Genomic DNA, 7,478 nt, shown 5'->3' with positions numbered 1-7,478 from the left:
ACCTGCTTATTGTAGTGGCCAGAGTGGTAGAAGAGATATGGAGTAGGAATTAAACCACATAATGTTATTTAGGGACTAAGCCATGCCCCTAACAAGAAAACAGGCCAAAAGGAAAGTATCAGGCGTTCTCTGGGAACATGCATTTTCTTTCCCCAAGTCTCTGGGGTCAAATAAGAACCTACCAAAAACCTTATACCAAGTACTATTGGAACGCAAATATATTTGTAGAATGAATGAATAAATTAAAAATAATAATAAACTAACCTTTCTCCTATATTCTAGTCTCCAAGCCAATTAATAAGCAAGTGTCTTTTAGTCATGATCTTCTTTGTTTTCTGTCTAGGATTTAACACACTGGTTGACGTAACAGTCACTTCTGTTTGACGTAGGGTATCACTTGTGCTTTTCTTGCATCTCCAAGTCAGAATAAATGCCTTTTGGAGCAGATATATTTCATTTAGCATTTAATATCATCTTCATCAATATTTGTATGAATGAAAAAATAAAAAGCCCTCTCTTATTCCGACTCTACAGAGCATGCCAAAGATGATCTGTTTAATTTTTCCTTAGCATTGAACATATCACAGCTACTCAATGAAGTTTTTTCTCAACTAAAGAAAGAAACACAATCTCTTATAGAATTTGTTCTTATGTATCCACCATAAGATGAGATAAAGTGCATTTTGGTTTGGGTCTTTCAAGCACTTAGGAACAGCACTTTATGCAGTTTTAATAAATTTTTACTAAATATGGTAAATGTAAAAGAATCTTTTTTGTTGCTCAAATGTCTTCCTGTCTCTAAGCCAGGTCAATGAGCAAACACCTTTAGAACTAGTTGTTTAATCTTGAACCATTTAACTGTAATAAGAACAGAATGTTGAATTAATGAATTAAACATTAACAAACCCTGAGCCCTTTTATCAGTCTCCTGGCTTCAAACTAAGCCAATGAGCAAGTGATTTGAGGGATTCCTGAAACTAAGAAAAATGTCTCTTTATTTTGAAATAAAACTTGCCTTTTTCTTTCTTTCTTTTTTTTTGTTATCTCAAAGGCAATTCAGTAGGTCTTCTGGGCCAGATCTATTTAATTTACTAATTTACCAAGCATAGAGCCTTGCAGGGAATAGGCACTGAAATATTATTTACACAATCAAACCAAAGATATTTTTCTATCTTCAGCTGTCAGTAATCTCTTATCCTCAGGACCCAGAATGGTATATTCCACATAAAAGATGCTTTGTTTATCAAATGAATCAAAAAGCAAACCTGAGGCCTTTATTTTCACTCCTTTACTGCCTGTAAGCCAGGCCAAGGTGGGTCTAATTCATTTCCATCACCAGCATTTAAGAAACTGGATGGAAGACTACAATACCTTGCTTTTTGTAAAAAATTTCCATCTCTTCAGTCAGGCCAGGGAGCATGTATCCTTCTGGACAGGACTTTATATCTCTACTTAGCTTGGTACACTGCCTTATACAAGTCTATTCATCCCATGCTTTCATCACTGAATAAGCCTGTTAAGTGACTTTTGGTCTGGATCTCACACCTATTACTTCATTTCCTTCTGTGAGCACTCCATAACGATAACATCATTTTTATATCCTAGGACATGTAGTTCTGAGCCCCACATTCAGTAAGCCAGTAGTTCATTCCTACCTGTATAGAACTGTAGACTTTGTAAATTTACACATAGGTTTCTGTTGTACGTTCAATGATGATAAATTTTTGTGCACCAGTTGTTATCTCTAAGGATAAGAGTAATCAATGATAATTCAGCAGATATTGCTTATATATGGGTGGCAGTTTAGAAATTATAAATTGATTTTACACATATTTTCTTCTGCTACCCAGAACACAATAAAGATGGTTTATCTTTGCATCCCCAGTGCCTAGCAATGAGATTGGCACACAATCGTTAACTACTATACTGGTATTCTTCAGACAACCAATCCCTTGCATATGAATATTTAAAAGTTAATCATTGTTACTCAAAATTTCCTGCTTTATTTGCACAATATAACAACTATCATACAATTTTATAAACCTAGTACTCAGCACCAAGTGAGAAAATCAATAGTTAAATTTATATGGTGCCTTAGAGCTCACAAAATGCTAACATAGGTATTGCCTTATTTTTGGCTTTGGGTAAATGAAATATGATAAGTTTTCAGTGCCTTTGACAGTGAGTTAATATAGTAGGCAATCAAAATTGATCCATTTAACAGGTATTTAAACCCTTAATTTGTATAACTACTTATAGAACCCTTCTCATTGTGGTTTAAGTATACAATGAGAATTTTGTAGAGACAATACCTATCTTACAGAAAGTTTTATTCATAAAGAAAACATCGATTTTTTTACATTTACAAGTGCCTTATAATTTAGAAACCACATTCGCAAGCTTAATTAAGTGACTTTTGGTCTGGATCTCCTATCTATTACTTAATTTCCTCATACTATCTCTTCCCGGGTGACCCGGGAAAATATACCAGTAATAATTTAACTTGACCTCACCACTAAAGTCTTGATTGTTTAAACAATATCTCATTCCTTACATCTAAACAGTATAGAGGATAAATTTTCCTCCTATTACATAGGAGAATTAATCTTGTATTTCACAGTACCCAAAACAATAGCTGGTATGTAAGAGGCAGTTAATATTCATTCATTCATAAATATGTAGCCGATTGACATTTGTATCGTGCTTTAGTTTACAAAGCACTTTAATATGCACCTTTCTGAAACTTTTTGTTCTATGAGAACATTTTTTCCCCTTTGTGATCTCTAGTGTCCAGAATGGTATCTGGCACATTACAGGTGACCACAATAAGCTTAGTCCCTTGTTTTCAGTATATTTTAAAGTTTAAAAGCAGTTTCCATGTGTTTTCATTTCTGATACCTGGAATACTGCATTTTTAGTCAAAATCACCAGAGCAGCAGAAACAAATTGGCCTCAAAATACATACAATTTATTCATTTATCAAACACTGAATTCCTAGCATCTGCATAGTACTAGATCCTTTTGAAAGAGCACTTTTTCTTGCTTGCTCCTTTCTTTGTATCCACAATGATTATCACAATAGAATACAAGTGCTTTATAGTTTACAAAGCACATTCACTATTTTTCTTCAGGTCACCTGGATGTGATCACAAATAATCACTGCATTTTTAGTGCCTAGCACAGGGCAGACATAGAAAAAGAAATCAGTAGTATTCAGACATTTTCTCTGAATAACAAATAATACATCAGGGGGTGGTAAGCTATGAACAGCAGGCCAAATCCAACTGGCTCAAAAGCTAAGAATGATTTTGACCTTATAAAAAGGTTGTTTAAAAAAAGAGTATGTAACAGAAACCATATGGCCCACAGTCTAAAGTATTTATGATATGACCACTTACAGAAAAACTGTGGACCCCTGATTTACATAATGCTTCACAACTTACACTGCACTTTCAAATGTTAACTGTGCATGATTCCCAATACACTATTAAGGAGCACGCCTTGCTTTTTCTCTGTTTTACAGTGCTTTCATATACACTAGTAGTCATTTAAATCAACTTCCCACATAAACGGGAAGAAAAAAATCAAGGAAAGTATTAAATGTGCTAAATAGTCCAAGGTTTTCTCATCTTTAAGCCTAGAGATGGGTATTAAACCCAGGAGTAGGGTTGGCACAGTCCACCAAATTATTTGGCCACTACTATGAGCAGGGAGTTCAGGCTGTCTCCCTGGGACCTCACTTTGTCCCAGGCCCAGTCACCCTTTCCATAACCATCACTAGAAATCCCAAACCCCAGGAATCCTGGTCACCTAAGCTCAAAGAAGGAAGCTGTTGCTGGCAGGTGCTTCTCAGAAGTCTGGCACATCTGTGTATTTCTTGTCTAATTCTTCTCGTTGACCTGGAGCATCTCTTCACATTTTTCTCTAGAGAGCCTGGCACAATTTTTCCCCAACAACCTGACCATTTTATCTTCTCATCAGTCTAGGGCTTCTGAGGTTAAAAGGGAAGACTGAAATATATTATCACCTATATGAATGCTTGCTCCTGAGGGGAATAACAAAAGCCAGATTAGATGCTGACTGGATTTTGGTGTCTCTCTCAAGTGGAGTAGATGTGAATAGAAACAGAAGTTTACAAAACACTAAAGCCTAACAAAGAGGTAAAAACTGTGATTTAAACCTGGCTCAAGACTGGCCCAGGCATAATACTGTCAACCTAAAGATATGTTCCTTTAAGGTAACTGGCAACATCAAAAAATACATCTCAAAAGAATCAGGCTTAAAGAGAAACAGGAGAACTGGAAATATCTAAGAGTAAGAAGTATAACAATAGAAAAGGGGTGGTGTTTAGGGTTCTCATCTTGGGATTTCCCCAGGTCTTCAAGCTTCTATTCTTCCTGGGTTCTGGGTCATGGGCCTCCAGATTCTGGCCTTTAGTCTTGAGATATCCGTTTCACTTGGGTCCTCTATCCATCTAGGTAGGCTTTGTGTCAGGAGCCTTCCATCCTTGGGTTGTAGGTCTTCCACCTACAACCTGAGGCTAATCTTAGGTCTTTGGCCTTGTGTCACAAGTCTCAGTCTCAGGCCTTCCATGTACATGTCCTATCCCAGGTCTTAAGCCTTCTAATTCAAGACTTGAAACTTCCATCCAACTCAGGCCTTCTGTCCAATTCAGGCCACCCTCTGTTTCCTTGGCTCTTGAGGCTTTTGTTGGTTTCAGGACAGAGGCTTCTATCTATCTTGGAACATGGGCTTTCCATCTTAGTCCTCGAGTCTCAAGTTTCAAACCATCTGTCTTCTACTTTGGGCTTTCTATCCATATCAGCCTTCCACCTTCTGTCCTACTTGAGTATTGGGTTTTACTGCAGTCTAGATCCTATGGCCTTGTTTTGGTCTTGGATCATCTCACACGGCAGCCTGGCATATAGAACCACTCCACAATGCTTACTTCTGATAGCCAATGTTCTGCACCTATCAGGCAGGGGTTAGGAAGCCCCTCTGCCACACATGACACACACACATGTACACATATCCACATATGCAAAGAAATTTAAGGAGAGAAGAATACATGAAATCAAAGAGAGGGAAACAGACTCATGATGAGGCTGAAATACTCAAAGGTGAGTAGAAAGGGAAGAAGCAGAGAAGAAACACAAGCAAACAGAGATTAATACTGAAATAGAAAATCACAAACAGCAAGAGACACTGAGGAACACAGGGGAGGAAAGAGAGAGAAAATAGCCCAAGAGAGGCAGAAAGGAAATGTAGAAATGAGAAATGTGAGATTAAAAAGTAGAAACAGCAGAAAGGAGGCCAGACTCAGAAAAAGGTGAAATTTACAACAAATAAGGGGAAGGGATAACAAATAGTCACAGTTCATGAAGAGAAAAAAAGAGGTAGGCAGAGAAAGGAGAGGTAGGCAGAACAAGAAACGGACAAAAAGCACAAAGCATGTGACTCAAAAGGAGACATGAAATAAAGCATGAAAGAACAGCCACATCTAGGAGAACAAAGAGAAACAGCAACAAAATGAAAAATGAGACTTACGTCTAAGACAAGACACAGACCACTCTTTGTGATCAAGAGAAAATGAGGCAAAGGCACACATGAAAGAAATTAGCAAGAGAAAACACGGAAATGGGTAAGACACACTTTAGAGAGAGAACAAACAACAAAGACAAGGAAGAAATATAGAGAAACAAAGAACAAAGAGAACAAAGACAAAGAAATACACACGAGTGCAAGAGATAAGCAAATGCAGACATTCAGAGGTAGTAAGTAGCAGAAGAGACAAGATACTGTGAGGGACACCAGAGGTATGAAAAGTATCACAAAAAGTTAAAAAAAACAAAAAGTGTCATTAGTAATTATAATAAGCTATTATTACTACCAATACTACTTATACTACTACAATAATAGTAATTGTAACAACCACCAACACCAACACAAACTTTTACCTTAGGGATTTCTTACATAGAACCAGAGCATGCCAACTCTGCCTGGTACCTGATAGTGCTAGTGGTCACTTATATTGCGTGAAATGAACTTATGAGTCTTCTTGGGTTACCTTTTACTTGCCATGTGCCAGGTACTGTACTAGGTGAGCACTATACATACATGATTTCATTTAACCCTCACAAGCAGGTAAGTCTATCAGAGACTTTAAAACACACAATGAATGTGTGCCTCTTAACATTCTGTTACAAATATTTACTAGGATTTCTGGAAGAGCCAAATGGGATGTCACAGATGACTAAATATTTTCATAAAGGGCTCTTTGATAGGACTTGGTCAATCTCCTTCTTTAGCATCACCTTTCCCCAACTCTTTAGAAAACTGACTTCATTCTCACACTTTTATAATGGCTACTTCAGAGTTTAGTTTTCTTTTTACACTAATCTTAATTGACAATAGAGTCTCTCACAAATGGAGATGAGAAAGGGTTACCCTTTCAGCAGAAAGCAGAAATTGTGTTTTAAGCTTTTCAATGTTTAAGGCTCTAAGAATGAAAGAGGGCCTATACACTGAAGACATAGAACACACAAGCAAAGGCTAAATTCTTCTGTGATACAACTAGTAAGACCACCGTAATGTCTTTGAGTTGCTTCAGTGAACCCAGTCGGTAACATGGAAGACTGGTCATCTTTCTATCTCAGATTTAGCCCCACTTAACAATAGACCAACACACCCTATCCAACACCGGCTCCCAAAAAACAGCTGTTATAAGAGTTCTGAAGTGATCCTCACAGGACTGCAACACCAAAAACTTACTTCATTCCACTATTCTTAAGTGCTAGAGTGCCAGGCATGTATGTTGATCTTCAGGTAGGAAGGCTGACTTCTTTCAGTATGTTCAAATTTCTTGGACCTGTTGAAGCAGCTCTCTGCACTGCTTGTAGGAAGGATAATGATTTGGCAGATAGGAACGAAGAAGAGCTATAAAAAAACATGAGATAAACCATGTAAATGCCATAAGTATTGAACACTGTGCTAGAGTTACCTAAGATTCAAATTAATAAGAAACAGAAAATGTTTCCACAGAACTTTAAAACCTATAAAGTCAAAACTTTCAGGTCTTCTTTAGAGAGAAAATTTCCTCATTCAAAGAACAGGAAACTGGCATAAATGGGAAAATGTCTTGCCAAGTATCACTTGATGAGTCACTAGAGACACCACCACCAGTCATAGCCTTATACCTTTAGTTAAAGACTAGAATCCTGTTTTAAGTGCCAATCAGCTAGAAAAGAGTCCCTTTAAATGATTAATAACTGAGAACACAAAAATAAACAATAGATATGAAAGGAAAAAAGATAAGGTCTTTTCAATGTTTAAGGCTCTCTTCAATGTTTTAGGACCACCTCAAGTTTACTTTATTTAAATCTCCTGGCTCAGGGCTAACAAAACACAGCCATAGAGCAGCATTTCCAAAACTTGTAATATTTCTCTTTGAGATAAAGGTGAGTCACTCTGGGAGGCAA

At 37.1% G+C, this 7,478-nt stretch overlaps 1 long non-coding RNA gene across 2 annotated transcripts in view; it reads right to left on the bottom strand.

The window, feature by feature from the left end:
* Positions 1-5,049: 5,049 nt before the first annotated feature.
* The window catches only part of LOC105732928 (uncharacterized), a 26,834-nt gene continuing 24,405 nt past the window's right edge, over positions 5,050-7,478 (bottom strand). For both annotated transcript variants that reach the window (XR_001111122.2, XR_001111121.3), the window contains 2 exons: positions 6,772-6,936; positions 5,050-5,798 (listed from right to left, as the gene is read on the bottom strand). This is a non-coding gene — a long non-coding RNA (uncharacterized LOC105732928). The remainder of the gene's footprint in view (positions 5,799-6,771; positions 6,937-7,478) is intronic.

This window comes from Aotus nancymaae, unplaced genomic scaffold (assembly GCF_030222135.1).
Source record: "Aotus nancymaae isolate 86718 unplaced genomic scaffold, 86718_ANA_hifiasm-v0.15.2.pri h1tg000004l, whole genome shotgun sequence".
NCBI lineage: Eukaryota > Metazoa > Chordata > Mammalia > Primates > Aotidae > Aotus > Aotus nancymaae.
The sequence above is the reverse complement of the archived record's forward strand: the minus strand, read 5'-3'. Positions and strand labels throughout refer to the sequence as shown.